The sequence below is a fragment of the Leptonychotes weddellii genome, chromosome 5, assembly GCF_054177405.1.
Source record: "Leptonychotes weddellii isolate Sample4059 chromosome 5, ASM5417740v2, whole genome shotgun sequence".
Lineage (NCBI taxonomy): Eukaryota > Metazoa > Chordata > Mammalia > Carnivora > Phocidae > Leptonychotes > Leptonychotes weddellii.
In genome coordinates, this window is record NC_138373.1 from 49,441,290 (window position 1) to 49,461,966 (window position 20,677).

At 42.4% G+C, this 20,677-nt stretch overlaps 1 protein-coding gene and 1 long non-coding RNA gene across 3 annotated transcripts in view; one reads left to right on the forward strand and one right to left on the reverse strand.

Moving 5' to 3' along the window:
* Window positions 1-1,846: 1,846 nt before the first annotated feature.
* Window positions 1,847-14,438, reverse strand: LOC145721656 (uncharacterized). The gene is made up of 3 exons (XR_014145484.1): window positions 14,126-14,438; window positions 4,814-4,878; window positions 1,847-2,905 (listed from the first exon to the last, which is right to left on the reverse strand). It is a non-coding gene; the product is annotated as an uncharacterized LOC145721656 (long non-coding RNA).
* The window catches only part of PTER (phosphotriesterase related), a 99,332-nt gene continuing 93,081 nt past the window's right edge, over window positions 14,427-20,677 (forward strand). Inside the window, exon 1 of one of the 2 annotated variants that reach the window (XM_031028864.2) lies at window positions 14,427-14,510. The gene's annotated coding sequence lies outside the window, so the exon portion shown is untranslated. Of the gene's footprint in view, window positions 14,551-20,677 lie in introns of both variants that reach the window. The other variant, XM_006733993.3, reaches the window with a different exon arrangement.

The following is a 20,677-nucleotide window of genomic DNA, read 5'->3' on the forward strand; positions in this document are numbered from 1 at the left end:
TTTACTTTTTTTTTAATTGAGGTATAATTGACATATAGCATTATATTAGTTTCAGGTGTACTATGTAAAGGGTCGATATTTGCATACATTGTGAAATGATCACCGAATAGGTCTAGTTAACACCCATAAACACATAGTTACAGAATTTTTTTCCTGTGATGAGAAATTTTAAGATCTACTCTCTTAGCAACGTGCAAATATGCAGTATAGTATTATCAATTATAGTAAACATGCCATACATTAGATCCCCATGATTTACTTATTTTATAACTGGAAAGTTGTACCTTTTGACCACCTGCACCCATTTTGCCCACCCCCTACGCCACAGCCTCTAGCAACCACCAATCTGTTCTCTGTATTTATGAGCTCATTTGGTTTTATTTTTTAGATTCCACATATAAGTGAGATCATATGGTATTTGTCTGTCTCATTTCACTTAGCATAATGCCCTCAAGTTCCCTCCGTGTCGTTGCAAATGGCAAGATTTCCTTCTCTTGTGCAGCTGAATAACATTTCATTTTATATATACATTTTCTTTATCCATTTATCTGTTGGTGGACACTTAGGCTGTTTCCATGTCTCGGTTCTTGGAAAGAATGCTGCAGTGGGGTCAGAGACTTCTGCAAGTCAGCAGTGTAGGAAGATCCTGAACTCACGGCCTCCCACGGACAAACCAAATCCACAGCTCCAGCTCTGAAAAATATCTGAAAACTAGATGAATTGCTTCTCCACAACAAAGGGTAGAAAAACCACATCCAGACAGGCAGGAGAGATGGAGATAATGGTCTCACCAAAAACCCCAGCCCTGGAGTGGCAACACACAACAGGGTTTGGTAACCCACATGAGGTACCCCAACTCCTGGGATCTGCATTGGAGACATGAGCCCCCAAAATGTCTGGCTTGGAAAACCAACAGGGCTGATGTCTAGAGGACCCAAAGTAGTGTAGAAAACTGAGATTTCCCCTTTTAAAGGGCTCAAGTGAGCTCTCACTTGCCTTGAGACCCAGTGAAAAAATAGCAGTTGGAAAAGCACCTAGACTATATGTAGAAGGCACTGGATGGATTGAAATGTGCTGGCATGGGAATGTGGTTTTGTCTTATCATGTTCTTCTAAATAGAATAGCTTGCTTTCTTAGAAATTTCCCTTAAAAGCAATTTGAATTATGATAGTAACTTTATCTGCTTAGTATTTTTCTGTTATAAAATACTTTCACATTCTTATAACCCATGAAATTGTATGTCCAGTCTATAATCCCTTTTACAGAGGGGTAAACTGAGACTCAGAGGAATTCATCAAAGCTATCGGTTAGTTGAGTACTATACATTTTTATTTTTATTTTTATTTTTTTTTTTTTAAAGATTTTATTTATTTGACAGAGAGAGACGCAGCAAGGGAGGGAACACAAACAGGGGGAGAGGGAGAGGGAGAAGGAGGCTTCCCGCGGAGCAGGGAGCCTGATGTGGGGCTCGATCCCAGGACCCTGGGATCATGACCTGAGCTGAAGGCAGATGCTTAACGACTGAGCCACCCAGGTGCCCCAAGTACTATACATTTTTAAATTTATATGTAAAATTAAATTTTTTAAGCTACATTTTTAAAAATTAAGCATTTTCTCTAATCTGCTTTCATGAGTCATGTTTGAAATCTCTGAGCAATATTTTTTAGAAATCATGTTAAAGCTAAGGAAATGTAGGGCAACTGGGTGGCTCAGTTGGTTAAGTATCTGCCTTTGGCTCAGGTTGTGATCCCTCAGTCCAGGGATTGAGCCCTGCTAGGGTGCCCTGCTCAGTGGGGAGTCTGCTTCTCCCTCTCTCCCAGCCCCTCCCTTCCCCCCCCCCCCCGGCTCAGGCTCACTCTCTCTCAATAAATAAATAAAATCTTACAAAAAAATAAATAAAGCTAAGGAAATGTAGACAAATACACCTTTTTTCATTGTTTTAGGACAAACTAAGATTCTAATATATCTTTTTCTCCAATTCTTGTTTGTTTTTAATTTGTTTTAGCTTTGGTTTGCTTTTGGAGAACATCTTCCCCTATAAATTATCAAATGAAGCTTTAATGGACAAATCTTCCTTTTTTTTCAGTAAATTCTTAGAGCATTATTTTCTTCACAAACCCATGCATTCCACTGACTTTTCAACAAGAAATTATGAATCCTACAGTAGTTTCCAATGAGAGCATTTATGCTTCCCTTAATGTTCCTCTTTCCAACGTCCCTCCAACTTAACTTATACAGGAAGGAAATGATTGAAGACATCGTCAAGAAGGTTTGGCTTCACCAGGTGACACGAATCCCCGAGGTAAAGAGTTGGAGCACAGTCCAGAGTTGCTGATGGGATAGTACAAACGCATGGCCAGTGAAACATCTGTCTCAGTTTTCTGCATGACGACAACGATCAATCGCTGGTCCTGCAGGATTTGATGTTGTGGGAATTACGCGCTCGCAGCAACAACCCTTAATATCACAGACTCCCTCTGCCAGGTGGAGAGAAATGTTGAAATTTGGTGGGAAGAATCAAGATAAGGCCTTTGTTTGTAGACAGAAAATACACACTTTCTTTGTGGGAAGCAATACGCGCTGCTTTTGAACGAGCTGCTGAAGAGAACTTCAACCTCAATGAGGACGTCAAGAACAGGTGAATGATTCGTTTACATAAACTTACAACCGGAAGTGATCACACATTACAGTGAACTGGATAAGAAAGTCAAATACTCATAGGTGGAGGAGACAACTATCACACAGTGTGACTTTAGAAGAATTGAAAGACAATCTAAAACTCCAAAATGCTTACTCAAGGTGCCACCACTGTATCTGAAATTCACACCGTTGGACAAATCCCTACTTTGGAATAATGAAGTATATCTCTAAGTGTGTTCTCCATGGAGCATTAATAGTTGTTATACTAAGAAAAAAAAACATACAGACAGATATGTTCATTAGTGCTCATAAATTTGGGGAAAATCTCAGGTTTAAACAAATAGCTCTCTTTACTGTAGAACTTACCTGTGCTTGGAAAAACTACAAAGTGTTATGAATCTCCAATAACAGACTATATATATGGGGTTTTTCCAAACTTGATTGGCCATAAGAGACCCTTTTTTTAAACAATATATCTTACCAAATTTTTAGGTTTTTCTAAGATTAGAAAATGCATCTTTCCCAGATGACCCCCAATAGTATGCAAATGTCCTAACAAGATGGACAAGTCATGAACTTATTATCATTCATGAATCCTTGAGCATGGCTTTTTGTTTTTTTCCATCAAAACAAGTAGCTTCAGAGAAGAGAAACTTGCAGCCACAAGGGATGTACGTTTGAACATGAAAGAGAATGAGTGTTGGAGGGGGATGGCGGGGGTGAGGAGGATTGCCTGGCAGGTGGACTCAAGTGTAGCAGACTAAGAATTACTACCCCTCTCAGAATGAGGAGAGAGCACATAATGGGGAGTCCAGAGAACATGAGAGAATCACCAAACAGACCAGAATGGACGTGAACAGGGGAAATGGACAGAGGCATTAAAGGCAATTTTTGTTCATGGAAATCTTTTGGTTCAGACTACTTTAACCAGGAGAAAAATTCACTATTTCTTATTTCCAGGGGCAGCCAGCCATTACAGCCCGCCCTGTTTCAGAGTCCTCCAAATGTCATTCTTTCTGCTGTCAAACATACAGGAGTATGATTACGGTGTGCAAAATGGGGGAGGCCTCCAGCAATGCAAAGTTAATGCCTAACATACAATATAGTGTGACCCTCCAGTGCTCTGAACACCAGATACATTCAAACTCCTTTGTTTTATGGAAAATGGGTTCATTTCACTCTTTTAAAACCATCACTCAGAACCATATATAGGATTTCACTCATACATTGAATTTAAGAAGCAAAACAAAGGAACTAAGGGGAAAAAAAGAGACAAACCAAAAACCAGACTCTTAATATAGAGAAGAAACATGGTTACCAGAGGGGAGGTGGGTGGGGAGGGTGGTAGGGGAAATAGGTGATGGGGATGAAGGAGGGCACTTGTTGTGATGAGCACCGAGTGATGTGTGGAAGTGCTGAATCACTATATTGTACACCCAAAACTGACGCAACACTGTATGTTAACTTCACTGGAATTAGTTTTTTAAAAAAGATATAGAAAAAAATAAGGGCATGAATTAAAAGTGTATATACAGCAAAGCTAGAAAAAAACCCCCACAATTTTGCATGTATTCTTGTGATGAGAGTTTTAGATTCTACTCCTAGGGATATTAATTTCTCCTGCATGAGATACTAATTTCTCCTGCAAAATGAAGTTTGAGTCAATTTTAAAATTAAAGTTCTCAGATATCTCAAAGAATTAGGGCTTCACTTGAACCTAAAAGCAACTTTTGTGCATTGCCTCTCATTATAGCTGAATATGGTTCAAAAGTGGTGACAGAGGTTCCATTTTGGGAGATGAGCACGTCAGCACCGTAATTCAGTGAAGACATGATACATGTGTGGACTGTTACTTTGAACTGATCCTTTCCCAACTGAAGGAAAAATGTGTCTTGCCACAGCAGGAGGGTTTTTTTCCCTTCTTCCTACTTCAAGTCATGCATTCCACCTTAATACTCACATTCAATGAAATATTTTCATGTGAGGTTTCTACCGCCTGTCAAAAGGCCCAATCTGCCTGCTATGTGATGTGCTAAGATATTTGTACTATATCAACTGTTAATTAGAGTGACGGCCTGCAAGTTCTGTCTTTTTTTAAATTTAGTGCAGCTCTTGGCATCTAGGCTTAGGTTAAAAGTGCAGGCTGACATAACTACTCTCCTTTTTCACTTACCCCATGTTCTCTGAATGCTGACAGAAATATTTTTTATGCTGATTTAAGTCAGGCTGTCTTGTTATCTGAAAGAGGAAAGAAGGCAAGCAAAAAAATTAGGGAAATAAACATTTCCATGACTTCACTGATGCCAGAAGGAAAGTAATAATCCCACCTCTGAGAGGTCTAAGTGATATCTTATTCCTACATGATTTATTTTAAAATACTGAATTTGTCTGATGTTAAAAAAAAATAGTATGTTGTTTTCTATGACCATAATCAGTGATGTGAGTTAAGAATAGCTTGTCCTTTTAAGTCCTTGATTAATCTCAAATCCTGTATCTTCCACCTTTTTTCTTCTCTACCTTTCTGTCTATCCCCCTGCCCCCCCCCCCCGCCCCATTACAAAGTCATTTTCAAATAAAGCTGGTTGAGGATCACGAATCTGAGCCACAGGAATGACTCAGGGCAGGTACATCTGCGAAGTCAGGCATGAGCAATGAAGAGTCAGACTAGGTTTTCATGCAATTCACAGGCAAGAAACAGCTCCCAGACAAGGCAAAGGGACTTCTATCCACTCTGCTGATCAGGTAGAGGAATTTTATGGCACAGTCTCAGTTGCACATGGCTGCTTTTAAACTAAGCCCAGCATAAACAGATGTCCACCGGCATGTCTGGTCTGAAAGCCTGGCCAGTGCTATGACTGAATATTGTTTCCAGAGCACACAACCAAAGGCGCCTAGAAACGCACCAAGATTTGTTGCAAAGTAAGATACCGCCAACATGACGGGTCAGATCAATGATACCAAACACTGCTGCAATCAAAATAGTGAAGCAAGTTAGTTAACATCGTCGCCTTTTGTTTGTTTTGGGCAAAAACGAAGCCAGCAGTTCCTTGCATGGTCTTCTCTACTCCACTGGCTGACAAAGTCACGTGCCTTCCTATTTCAAATAATCATTGGCTCCAGGGCTCTGGTTACCAGGTTTCTTTCTGTTTAATGACCGGGTCAGAATGTTTAGTAGGGACAGGCCAAGCAGAGTGGAGATGGAGTCCCTACCATCGGTGGTATTCCTGGGACACCGTGAAGTTGACCAAGGTCCAGCACGATCTCTCTTGGAAGTGAGTCCTTCCGGGTGCCCCTCCAGGCTCAGGCTCTCCAGATCTGCCCCAGTCCTAATTCTAGCAGGGAGGCCCGTAAGGCCAGCCCTAATGCTACCAACTTACGCTGCTCCCCGCATCATTTCCTCGCCCCACACCACACGGATAAAGGGGGGGGGTCTTTGTGAGAAGTGTCACACAGTGTCTCACCAGGAAATGCTTTGGATCCCTGATTTAAGAAGAGGAGCAAGCCAGGGGGCCTTCCTCTTCACCCCGAATCTGCCAAGTACAATATAGCCTTTTTCACAAATACATATTTTATGACTTTGTTAAGCCTCTGTCTGTATACTCATGATCTGAACATTATAGGATTTTGAATATTAACGTTAAAATCGTCTTCTCAATATTGGGGTGCCTGGGTGGCTCCGTCATTAAGTGTCTGCCTTCGGCTCAGGTCATGGTTCCAGGGTCCTGGGATCAAGCCCCGCATCGGGCTCCCTGCTAGGCCAGGAGCCTGCTTCTCCCTCTCCTGCTCCCCCTGCTTGTGTTCCCTCTCTCGCTGTCTCTTTCTCTGTCAAATAAATAAATAAAATCTTAAAAAAAAATAGTCTTCTCAATATGTACCTGTTGTAGACATTATTCCTTGGGGGAATTGTAATCCCTTATTGTAAGGCTGAGACCAAGTCAAATTTATTCATTTGTTGTGGAATTTAACTAGCATCCTATGTGCTTAATTCTGTTGTGAGAGAAGTTTTATAAGTCACTTCTACCTTATTTTTTATGTCTCTGAGAAGTACTATCATTAGCTAATTTTCAAGACAAGTTAAATTTGGCAAAACTGTGTTAAGAAGTATGGCATTTGCTCTCACTTTGCAAGTCTGATTTGTAACAGTAATACTTTCCCTACTCTTTGGAATCCTGCATCCAGGATATGGTGCTGCCTGAAATATTGAAATACTACTAGATGTCTTAATAGTAGGAGAGTGGCTGCCTCTGGAGGGGGTAGGGGTGGGCGGGCAATGAGACCAGAGAGGAGAGAGTGCTTGGGGTGTCTATGGTATTGGTAGTGTTGGGTGGTGGGTTTACAGATGTTTATTTATTTTATATCCATAACGTTCATTGAATATATTCTTCTGTATCAATTAAAAATACCATGTGCCTGGGGGGCGCCTGGGTGGCTCAGTCCGCTAAGCATCCAACTCTTGATTTTGGCTCAGGTCATGATCTCAGGGTATTGAGATCAAGCCCTATGGTGGGCTCTGCCCTGGGTATGGAGCCTGCTTAAGATTCTCTCTCCCTCTCCTTCTTCCTCTGCCCCTCCCTCCCTCCCTAAAAAAAATAATAAAAAATACCATGTACCTGATATTCAAACAGGACTATCTGTTAAAGCTTCCACAAATTTATGCACCTAACGTTAAGATAGTTCTGTATTAAAATGACCACATAATCTTCACATCCTATTACCATGAAAACATCAGAATAATAAAATGCTCTATTTTAAGGAACTTTAAGAATGCCAAAATCTAATATAGATGTTTTCCTATTACATCTGTTACTATTAACACAAATTCTAACCTTAATCTCACACATATGCCATGATGATGGGAGTGCTTTCTGACTCACTCACTCTGTTTCTCTGAAGTTAAAACCTTTCTCTGGGACCTCAGATTCTTTGAGTTAAAAGCCCTTTTGAGTTTGCTTATTTCTCAGTGGTTGGTGATTTTTAAAAATCCCAGCAAATGTCCTTTGCCTCTTTTTGAGAGAAGAGAGTTGGATACTAGATTGTTTTTAAGATCTTCTTCTGACTCTAAAAATCTGATTCTGTGACAATACAGGAAAGTGTTAGCCTGCCTTTCCAGCTTCCCTGTTCTCAAAGCATCTGGTTCCTTCTTTACACAATTGAAGGTAAAGAAGAATGCAGGGAGTCAGGAACTATTTTGCTCCCTGACTTCCCACTTCTTTACTTTTCAGTGAGATTCACCAGCCCAACACCTCCTATGTCGTCCCACCTCTGCTACACACACACACACACACACACACACACACGCACAGTATACAAGGAGCCTGGCCTCACGGAGTCTCCGGCTTAGGTCCAATCTTGCTCCTGCTGATGTGTGCCAGATACTCACTCTCTTGTCTAGATCATAACAGCTAACATTTCTTTTTTTTTTTTTGAGATTTTATTTATTTATTTATTTGTCAGAGAGAGAGAGAGAGACAGCATTAGCAGGGGGAGCAGGCAGAGGGAGAAGCAAGCTCCCTGCTGAGCAAGGAGCCCGATGTGGGACTCGATCCCAGGACCCTGGGATCATGACCTGAGCCGCAGGCAGACGCTTAACTGAATGAGCCACCCAGGCATCCCACAGCAAATGTTTCTTGATCCCTTTGCTATGTCCTGTGTTAAGCACTTAACTTCGATTACTGGGTCATTATTTCTTAGCATTTGGGTTTTGGAGTCAACCAGTCCTAGATTTACATCTCAGGTTAGCCCTTTATCAGCTATGAAACCTTGAGCAAAAAGAATTCACATCTCTGAGCCTCAGTTTTCACATCTGTAAAATGGGGGATTATGTAAATATAAAATCTTAAAAATGTTGACAAAGGGCTACTAGAATAGAGACTGGCACACAGACTGTCATAAATGTAAAAAATGCTATTTGTTGTTATTATTATTAGCATTATTACCAGCACCACCACACTGACCAATATTCCTAAGTCCTTGATTTAGGAATTGCCCGCAGCTCTGATACTTGATTTTCTTGCCCCCAGCCTGGGTATCAGATCCCTTCTCCTGGCCTTCTGGACCCTGGGATCTCCACAGGGGTGAAATCCTTAGAGTGCTACACCCTGAGGCCCACCTACTCTTTTCACGCTGTTGACTTTGTTCTATTCCTATATCTGACTTCTCTGTACCTAAACCCTCATCACACCTCCTGCCTAGCACCCTCCCCCAGCACTGTTCTGAAGACTCCAGATAAGACACTCGCAGAGCCCTCACACTTAACCCACACAAAAACCCTATGAAGGTTTTCTTCCATCCTCAACATACAAATTCTATCTCTGGTCCCAAGACAGCCCCTTCAATTCCTATCACCTCCCAGCCAGATGGAGCACGTATCAAACCTGCTAAGTCACGTGGCTATGCCTAGCTTTCAGAGAGGCTGCGAAGGGTGTATCTTGAAGAGGGTGGCCATGAATCCTGGGGAATTATTAGTGTGAAAGCAAAGAAGAACAGATTTTCAGGACAGCCAGCAAGCTGCCAGAGACAGGTCATAGTATTTTCATTTCACAGGTAATAGTATTTTCATTTCCCATGACTCAGGGAAATTAAGAGGTCCCACAGCCTGAAAGTCAAGGAGCCAGGAACTGAAGTCAGGTCTTTCAGACTCTGGAGCTATGTCTGAAGGTACCTGTTGGTGCTGCCTGGTTCCCCGTGTTTGCTGAGAATGTAGCTTTGTCTGGCACCCTCTGTCAGGAGATTTGTCCCTGATTCCCACCCCCATTCTACCTGGAAGATTGAAGCAAACTCTTCTCTTTGATTATTTTAGCTACAACATGGTTTTTATATACCCTCCTACAATTTTAGATATCCCAGTATATTGTTACTTCTCTTAATATTTACTAAGTGACACAATCAAGCCAACTATTCACACAGAAGAATTCTTTAAGAGCTAAGGTTGCAAAGGCTGTGTTCCTCACATAGTACAAAATATTGCAAACCATTATTCCAACCAGGTCTCTGAGGAGCAATTTAAATTAATTTTGCGAGGGGAAAAAATCACACACACACATAATCAAAAAAATATCCTGAAATGATAACAAGGAAATTACCCATATTACTTAAAGAGAAAACAGTAGAATTATTTGAATTATAAATTCAAGCCATCACTTTAACATTTGCTTCAAGTCCACATTGCTTTGTTTTTCAACACAGAGACAACGACTATTTGGTATTCTTCACAGACACATATGCCTGGGTTTACAGTTAATGAATAGCTTCCCTGCTGACTTTTTTGGGTTTAATTTCATTCTGTTTCACTTAGCTCTCAACACTGTATTTATTAGAGATCAATAATCGCATTATTTTGTGCTAACAGATGCCTCTAACACTTAAATAATTCTCCCAAGGATTTGGGAAGCCATTTAATATTAGTTATTAATATTAGCTGGCTAAAGGTCGGTGGTTTTCAAGTGGCATCCGGAACCACCCAGTTCTCTTACCAGGACAATACCATATTAATTAGGGTCGACTATCTGCTGTAACAAATGATCTCCACATCTCAGTGGCTTAAGACAATAAGAGTAAATTTTTCAATCACATTTTCTCACAGTTAGGGTTGGTAGGCGGGCGTTCTTCTCCACGTCCATTCAAATACAGCCTGCTTCTGTCCTATGGTTCCATTTTCCAGGTTCTAGGCATTCTCTCCCTCCTACCCATGAATGGAGAAAGAGTGGAGGATGCTGGGTGGGTGGGAGGTTTTCAGATGGGCCCTCTGGGTGTCACTTCTACCATATCCCATTGGCTGGCACCCAGTGGTAGACCACACGTGACTGCAAGGGAGGCTGGGAAGTAGCAGAGCTATGTGCCCAGGAGAAGGAGGAAATGGCTTTCGTGAGCACCTAGCCGCCAAATAAAATTGAGTGTCTGCCACAAATGCCAAATCTGCTAGGCAAGAACAAATAATAGGGTCAATTTAAAAAGTTTTTTTTTTTTAATTAATGATAATATAATTGAAAATTATGACCTCTTATGTATACTAGCCAATCTAGTGAGAGTAACAGGTTCTAAATTCATGTCCACTTTTTACAAGTTATTTACAAGCAGCTAAGGGCAAATTTTTTTTATGATGATAAAATATTCATAAAATAAAGTTTAACATTTTAACTGTTTTTAAGTGTAGAGTTCAACCACATTCAGCCCTCTCACACTGCTGGGCAACTGTCACCACTGTCCACCTCCACACATCGAAACTCTGTACCCATTAAACACTTAACTCCTCATTCTCCCTCCCCCCAACCTCTGGGAAGAACCATTCTACTGTGTGTCTTTATGAATTTGACCATTTTTAGGCATTTCCTGTAAGTGAAATCATACAGCATGTGTCCTTTTGCGTCTGGTTTATTTCACTTAGCATAATGCCTTCAAAGCTCATCATCCGTATTGTAGCATTATCAACATTCCCTTTAAAGCTGAATAACACTCCATTGTATGCATCTACCACATTTTGTTTATCCATTCATCCTCTAATGGGCCCTTGGCTTGTTGCCACCTTTTGTCTATTGTGAGTAATGCTGTTATGAACACAGGTGTACAAATATCTGTTCAAGTCCCTGCTTTCACCCTTTTGGGGCTATATACCCAGAAGTGGAGTTGCTGGATCATTAAGTAATTCTGTGTTTAATTTTTTAGGGAACTGCTCTGCTGTTTTCCACAGTGGCTGTGAAAGTCAGAACAGCTCTGGAGACAAACTTGTAATTGGCTTCAACAAAAGGTTGTAAATGACTCATTTGTAAAGGTACAGTCCCCATTAAAAAGTTTCCCAAACTGGGGGACTATCTGTTTTCAATATAGCTCTGTAAGAACTAGAAAAGTTTTAATTTCATTTTTCCTTTGCCTTTAAGTGAAGTGATAAAAAATACTGAGTAATTAGTTGTATTCTCTGGGAGGCATAAAGAAGAGGAATTTGATCGAAAACGTGTGTTGAAGGCTCTGTCCTAGCCCTCTTGTGACATTGGTATCTAATAGATTTCCTGGAAATGATGGGACTAGTTTATCATACTACGACTAAAAATTAAACCAAGAAAATCTCTGCAGCACTGTCAATTTTAACTTCCAATTAACAATGAAAACCTGACAGCCCACCATTTACAAACTGATATCGTCGTCTGTGCTTTGTGTCTGCAGCTCACCTGATAATTATCTGGATTACTTCATATTTTGACCTCTTGGGATTTTTTTTCCCCCACAGATTATTTTTGTGTAAATATTTAAAACCACTAACTAGAGTGATGAAAACCTGAGTGCTTTCCAGAAGTTTCATCCAAACAGCGAGGGGTTTTGGATGTTTGGTTTTGATTTCATTCTCTCTGCCAATTTCAGGTTTCTGAGTACAAGTGCTGTCAAAATTCAAAGATACTATAAAAATGAAAAGCAGGTACTGTGGAAATGAGAGCACATTTGAACTAAATCCTTCTCTGACAGATTGATTTGGAAACCTTTGGTTCCTTAATAATATGATTTTTAACTTGGCTATTTCATCACAGGCGTATAGCAGTACATTGATATTCTAGGTTTCAAAAAATATCCCCAAGTTCAGCTTTTCCAGGACGAAAGGCTGAAAAATGAAGTTGGGCACAAGGTTTGATACCAGATTATCATTCTTGATGGCAGAACATCATAAAAGACCCCTTTTATCCGTTCTTGTCTGTGTATCCCCAGGGCTAGCGGATATTGGGGGCCAGTACTGGAGAATGCTTACTTTAATTATTTTTCAGTAAAATAGCATTTGGTGCTTAACCAACAGTAGTGTTTAAATCACTTACGATGTGAAATGGAATTATACAGTATATACTCCATGCCACCAATACCATATGTCACCAACATTTTTCACTGTGGTACACTGGATTTGCATGGATTTCTCTCCCCTTGTTTGAGCACACGTGCTCACGATAGTTTCATAAAGCTCCTGCTCTAAGACACCTACATTATTAATTTGAAGTTTCTTTGAAGATATTTCTTTCAAAGAGAAATAAAATGTAGACTAGTTTCTCTTTAACACTATCTTTTAAGGAGTAAAGCCAAAGAAAGTAAGAGCCTGCATGTGAAATCTATCACAAATCTTGCACCAATGGGTGCAACAGGAGCAGTGGAGAATTTAGTAACTTCCATAAAGAAAAGCTGACGTCATTTTTAAACATGGATCTTGTGTCTCATTTCACATCCGGCAGTACGGACTAGCAAAATGCGTAGCATAATAAATAATGGACTTTTAGGTCTCTCCACAACTATTGTCAGGTACACATTTATACGGCTTCATGGTTGCAGCATGAACAATCAAAGTGTTAGCCAGCACTGAAATCACTCTAGAAGCTTCCCTCGATCCATCTCTTCATTATATAATCTCAGTATGAGCCCCAGGGATATACAGCTCTCTAGTGACATACAGCTCTGAATACTCATACCTCCAGAGTTCTTAACCTCTACATTTATTCTTGTCTCTCCTCCTGTCGGACCCTATTTTTATCCCCTTCCCTGTTCCTAGGATTTGAGGAGCCGCCATCCTTAAGGACCATTGCTCTCCTTCAGTTCTGTCTCCCTGCCTAGCCTTTACCAAGCAACTTCTCATAGTTTTACCCTCTTAAAAAATGAACACACACACACACACACACACAACTTCATTTCCTTTTCTCTTCTTTTTCTGATTAAATAAATCAATTGATTACCAAGCCTCCTATCAAAGTGCCCTGCTCTCAACTAAGAAGGTGTGGTGTACTGACATCGACCAAAGTGGGTTCTAGTCCTGGCCAGGCACAAGGTACTTCTCTCTCTGGATCTGTTTCCTCATCTGGAATTGGAGGAGACAATGATCCTACCACATGTAGGTTGTTCTAAAAATTAAACAAGATAACATATACGCATCACCTAGAGTAGCAGCATTGGCCTCAGGAAACTCTATCCATCATCATCATCATCATCATCATCATCATTAAAGGTTTACCTTCCTTTCAAATGACACCTGGAGATTCTTCCCATTTGAGTCCCCATCCTCTTTTTCCCAGAATTCGGGATAAAATGAATTGAATACAGTGTACTACTTAAAGGGATTACTCTGTATCACGACAACTGTTCCTAGCGCTGTGTTTATGGACAGAGGCCCTCACTTTCACTAAGCCAGCTGCTATAGGAGGTGCTAAGGCCAGTTCAAGCGCTACTATTCCCTACAGACTCTGTAAAGATGAGAAACCTCAGGCCCAGGGACATGAAACAGTGGAGAAACAAACCCAAAGTTGCTTTGTATTCAGAATGATGATCCAAATCCTGTTCGAGATATTAAATTGCCAGTGCACCCCTCTGATTAGTAATCCTTGGAGAAAGCTAAAATCGCTACTAAAGCCTCCATGTTCCAGGCTTTTCTGTAAGACGTGCGATCCTGGGAAAATGCAGCCGCTTCCTTTCCCCTTGGGGGATCTAGCCCCTAGTCCTTTTCCTGCCAGGACATTTGGGGGGTACCTACAATAGACTCTTACGCAGAGAAAGTGGGCTCCCAGCTCAGCCGCTGAACGGATCCTGCAGCTACCAGCTCTTTGCCCGCTCCAAGGTTAGGGCAGGCCACCAGCCTGACGCCTTGCGGACTTGGCCTGGAGGCGGGCTGGGCGGGTCCTGGGCCCCGCTGGGCGTGGCGTAGGGCCAGATGGGGCGTAGCATCACGCAGGGCGTGACCTAGGGCTGGGTGGGGCGTGGCCCGGGCCCAGCAGAACTTGGCTCCGCGACCCCGGGGCGGGGAATAGACTAGGCCCGAGGGCGAAGTGGGAGGGGCGTGGGGAGACCTTAAAGGCCCTGCAAGCTGGCCCTGCTGAGGGTCCCGGGGGAGAAGGCTGCGCGCGGCGAGCGGAGGGAAGGTGCGCGGGAGCCGGAGCGGGCGCTGGAGCTGTGGGCAGGGTAGGAAGAGCGAGGTCCGCGGGGAGCCGCTACGGCCGGGGTCCTTTCGCGTTAATAATCCCTGCGGAGAGCCCCCGCAGAGGTCCCCCTGGGGAAGGGAGGTTTAAAGCAGCCGCGCTTTGGCAAGCTGCTGCGTTTCCCCAGATGCGCAGGGGAAGCTGCAAAGACGGGGATCGCGAGGCCGCGCGAAGCCCAGGAGGCGGGCCTGGGCTTAGAAGCAGCTGGTAGCCCCCAAGTCTAAAGTCCAGCGAAGCCTGGCTTTGAAACCTGAGGCCGAGAGTGCCGCGCGAGCGAGGCCCGAGGGCCCTGCGTGGCGCGAGCTCAGTGTTGCTCGACAGAAATGCGCCGAAATTGTCCTCCGGCAGCTGCGCTGGGCTGGGGGCTTCGCTTGCATATTCATTCTCCTTTGATAAGCTTTGAAGTCATACCTCTCAGCCTTGGGCCTCGGCCTTGCCCTTTATTTTACCGTCTCATGGTTCTTCTATCATAAAGATACTCCAAACACACTTAGGTGCGCCTGCCTTGTGGATAAGAGCGCGGTATTTACAGCCGCAGTTTTGTGATATTTGTGAAGACGCCTCGGGTGCAGTGACACCTCCGAGGGGGACACACTTAGAGAGGAGAGCTTCGTAGCAGGGGTGTACAGCAGTTATCCTAAAGGCCTGATGTAATTCCGGAAATAACTAACTCCCTTTAAAATCTCCGTGCGCACTGCAAGGAAAAAGAGATTAGACAACTTGCACTTGATAGCAAGACAGCAACTTAATTTTGAAGAGGATAAATCGAACACAAAATTCACAGCGTGCTACTTTATGAAATTATGTTTTTCATTTGTGGAGGCTAGATGTTGTCTTATTGTTATAAAAGTTACTAAAATATCTGTAATATAGATTTGGGGCATAAAATAGCAAAATGCATTTTATTTCCATTCCTTGATCTCAGAGTCATAATAGGAATACCCCCCCATATATATATATATATATTTATGCCAGTTAGTAAAAGCAAATCACCAGGGGTCTTCTTTGAGCTCTATGCACCCTAACACTGCTCTAGGACAGTTCTCGTGTTACAGAGGAGGAAGGTAAGGCTCAGAAGGGTAAGCCACACTGTCGGAAAGTTTGGAAAAAAATTCATGTCTAACTCCAAAACCTGTGCTCCTACCACTTAGCCACCCTGTATTTGTGTTTTTCACAAGTCTGCCCCTGTCCTACAGGAACTAAAGGTACTCTGGTAGAGGGGGCAGGAAGCGAGGTGGCTGGCTTAAAGAACTCTGAGGACGCATGAGTGGAACCTAATTCTGTTTCTGATTCCAGGTCTGCGACTTTGTACAAGTTCCTTATCTTTTCTGGCACATAAGAGTAATTGATCTCTAGGTCTCTACTACATCGAAAAACCTATAGATTTGTGAAAACAAGATTCTGCTTCTACCATTTAATGATATTTTTGGTTACACTTGGTGTCAAAATTACAGGGTGGTCAGGAAAGGTTGGCTTATCCATTCAATAAATGTGTATTGTATAGCTGGGGCTGCTATGATACAGAACAGGACAGATGAGGATTCTGGCCTCTAGGAGTCTATATTCTGGTTGGAGGCAGACAGCCCTGAGGAAACAAAGAAACAACCAACAAACAAATTAATTAACCAACAGCTACAACTTGTAAACAGAGGGCTGTGATAAAGGAAAATGGAGCAGGCGGGGGCGGAGCACTTTGCCTGTGGTGGTGAAAAGGAATCCTCTCCAAGACCTTCTGATTTAGAAGGATGAGAAGGACCTAGTGATGTTCATTACTTTCAGTGGGACCTGCTCGGGCAAAGGAGCCATGAAGGAACTTAGCATGTTCTAGAAGTGGCCAGAACGTCTTTGTGACTGGAGCTTGGGCGACTGGTTCAAGATGAAGTTGGAAAGACAGGGTGGCACCAGGTCATGCAGGGCTTTGTGCAGCCTGGTGAGCTCTCCAGATTTTCATCTAACAGCAATGGAAAGCCCCTGAAGGGTTGTGGGCAGGGGAGTGTCATGGAGGTGGCTATGTTGTAGCCCAAACGAAAGATGGTGGTAACTCAGGCTCGGGTAGCAGCGGTAGAGCTAGGGAATGTGGAATCTTCAACTGCCACTTTACCAGTAGGGCCTTCCTGACAACCATATTTAAAATAACATTCTAACACCCCTCGAACCCCCTGGCATTCCCATCCTTCCATTCCTTTAGTTCTCCGGCATACAACTTATTCCCATATGACATACTATATATTTTGTTTATGAATCCTTTACTCCTTCCTGTAAGAATGTCAACTACATGAGGGCAGGGTTGGCATGTTTTATTTATTGCTGTTTCTCCAGCACCTGATGCTGTGCCTTATGCAAAGTGGGCTCTTAATCCATTTTGTTGTAAGGATGGATTTGATAAATGCTTTGGATTTTGATTCTATAGAACTTGCTGATGAATGGGAGGTGGTAGTGAAAGATAAGGAGAAGCCAAGGATGATTCTCAAGATGCTGGCTCAGAAACTGGGCAGATGTAGATGTTAATTAAGAAGAGGAAGGCCAGGGAAAGAACAAATTGGGAATTGGGGTAGGGGAGATGTAAATTTCCATTTGGTGCATATTAAATCTCTGATGTGTGGAATAGTTACCTATTACCACATTTAAAACATTACCCTAAAATTTAGCGGATTAAAACAACAGCCATTTGTTATTTCAGTTTCTGTGGGTCTGGAATTTGGGCATGGCATAGTTGGGTTTGTTCTGGCTCGGAGTCTCTCATAATGTTACAGTCAACCCATCAGCCGGGGCTATGCTCATCTCAAGGCTTGACTGGAGCCGTAAGTTCTGCTTCTTAGCTTCTTCACATGGCTGTTGACAGATTTCAGCTGGCTGCTGGCCAGAGACTTCAGTTCCTTACCATATGGACCTCTCCATAGGGCTACTCATGATGTGGCTTCCCCTAGGGCAAATGTTCCAAGAGAGAAAGCGAACCCAAGGTAGAAGCCGGTCTTTTTTAAAAAAAAAAAACCCTGATCTCAGAAGTAGCATACTGTCACTTCTGTTGTTTGCTGTTGATTACAAAGACCAACCCAGGTGCAGTGTGTGTGTGTTGGGGGGGGAGGGGAACAACACAGGGGTGTGAATACCAGGAAGGATGGAGTTTTTGGGTGCCATTGTAGCATCTGCCTTACCCCAAGGTCTATGAGATGTTCAAGGTCTATAAAATGTCATATAGGCTGGTGGGTATATTCTACTGCAGCTCACAGAGAGATCTGGGCTACAGATAATTACTGGGGAGTCGTTGATCATATATATGAAGCTGTTGGAAGTGTATAACAGGACCCGGGGAGAGAATATAGGTAGAGAAGGGCAGAGGAACCTGGACCTAGTACCCAAGAGCCCAATGCTTAGAGGTCAGTGGAGGAAGAACCAGTAAAGGAGGATGGCCAGTGAGGTGGGAAGAGAACCAGCACAGTGTGTGTTCTGGGCATGACTGAACTGAAGGTCAGATTTCACTGGACAAGTTTCCCCTTCTCCATGTAGGGCAGAAAATAACTTGAATATGGCTGAAGTGAAAAGAGTTTCTTAAAAAAAATGCAATTTAAGATAGTTTGAAGTGTGAGTAGTTAAATTTTAACCCAGATAAAAACAAAAGAAAGGAGAACACATATATAGGTTAGGACATTTAGGCTTGAGCAATCTACATCTACATCCTCAGTGTCCTCTTGGTCTAGTATTATAGTTGGTAGAGAGCCCCTATGTAAGAATTTTAGAGGTTACTCTCGGAATTAAGCTTGAAGACAAAATAATGAACTGTATAACATAGGAAGAACTACCAACCTTGGAAAATGCCCGTTCTTCCTTCCATATGCTTTATAGCGTTTACCATATGAGGAGTCTTTCTCCTCAAATGTCTTAAATAGCCCAGTGAGCCATCCAATAACAATGGGAAAATTAATTCCTTGTGTCCTGCTCAGTAGCCCTATGAACTTCACTGTTAATAGAAGGACCTAAGATGGTTGAATATATTTTTCACGCACCAAATGTTCTCTAGGGTATATTTTCAGTAGTCCAAGTTTTTCTAAAAAGATTTTCATTTTTTTTAAAAAAAGCCTCTCATTTATAGACATCCTCCCTCACTTAAAAAAAAAAAAAAAGGAAGAAGGAGAAAAATAAAATACCTGCTCCCACCTGGCCACCTGGCCTAAACTGGCTAGGTGGTTCTGAGTGCCCATTCATGAAGCAGCATCTGCCTGAGTCCACATGCTTCTGCCTGCTCTGCATGGGAGTCACGAGTCATATCCATCTCTCTGTCCCTTTCCGGTGAGGTATGGCCATGTGACTTGCTTTGGCCAACGAAATGTAAGTGGAGTGACATGTCATTTCTGGGTAGATGCTTTAAGAGCCAGTGAGAGATCTGTCACACTTTCTTTCCCTCTGCCACAGTGACCAACCAATTTTCCAGGTAGTGGCTGTTCTGTCAGCTTGGACATGACAGGAGGACGTGGAGCAGTGCCCCTGTTGACCTGTGTTAGGCATGTAGTGAGAGCTAGAAATAAGCTTTTGTTGTGTTTACGCCCCGAGATTTGGTTGATTTGTTTGTTACCACAGCAGAAACTAGCCTATCCTGACTAACGGACTCAGGTAAGAGCTGAGCCACATGCGTCCAGGGATTACTGATCTCCAGTTTACCAGACACCATGGAAGCCTAAGAGGGAAGGTGCTGTAGAAGGCTTTTGCTATATAGTGAGTAATGCTCCCCTTGCTGTTGGGGAGACAGCAGGCATACTTGTTTCCACATGCTTAACTCAGCTTCATGATTTTAATCAAAGGGGGCAGAATGGCATTTGGGTGTTTAATTACATCCTGTAAGGGCAGCCATTGTTAAAATGTAAAATACAGAAAGGCTCAATGCTGGGGCGCCTGGGTGGCTCAGTCAGGTAAGCATCTGCCTTCGGCTCAGGTCATGATCCTGGGGTCCTGGGATCGAGCCCCACGTCGGGCTCCCTGCTGAGCGGGGAGTCTGCTTCTCCCTTTCCCTCTGCCCTCCCCCTGCTCATGCTCTCTCTCTCCAATAAATAAATAAAATCTTAAAAAAAAAAAAGATGATGATGATTCTTCCCAAATGTGATTATCCATGGATGCATTTCAGAAATGATCTTGTCACCAAAGGACATTTGAAATGTGTCATCCATAGGCATTTTTTAAAGCAGCTTTGATGATTTTAAATATGGTTTCCTGGCTATCTTATTTTTGAGCTAAGAGCATTAGACCTAGGTTTTGCTCTCAATGTCCCAGAGGCAATGTGTTCACACTTCTACTCTGAGTTAAACAGAAGCGAAGCAGGGAACATTTTGCTTTGGGCAGAGCCGTGCTGCATTCTTAGGGATGTTGGCTATAAATCCATTCTCCCTAGAGGTTAACAATCAAAGTTCTCCCCCTCTCTTACTCAGACGAGTGATATGATGATGATAAATTGCTTGGACATGACTGCCCCAAGCACTAATGTGATGAATTATGTTGTTGAGGGCATGACCACAGATTCTCCATTGTCAGTCTGCAACATTGAATATTGGCAGGATTCATAAATAGCCTTCTGCCAATTTTGGTCATTGCTTTGCATATTAAGTTCTCTGTTTTCACGGTCATGGTTCTTAGTTCTTAATCAACTCTGTCTTTCCCTGAACTCACTTAACTAATCAACCTTTTGTTTTTTTTCTGTTCCCTACTTGCTAAATGGATGGGGTGTTCTCACAGTTGTGTTCGGTAAACATTGAGACTTTCTTCACAGAAACTGTTAAAATAGTAATTATTAGTCCTTTTCACTAAATCCAGAGTAATAACAGCTTATCTTTCAGTGGCTTAATTGGGTAATTATTTAGTGTTTGAAAAGAACTCTGAGGAGAATATTGGTAAATATTGTTGTGAATATAATGCTCCTTTGTGTAATTCCAAGTCCACTGCAACCAAAAACCCCTTAGTATTACTGTGTAGTGACAATGATTTCTTAATATTGCTTACTATTTTCAAAATTATATATGTACTGATTTTTGATTTTTTTTTTTTTTTGAGAGAGAGAGAGAGCCTAGGCCAGGGGCAGAGGGAGACGAAGAGAGAGAGAATCTTAAGCAGGCTCCACGCCTGGT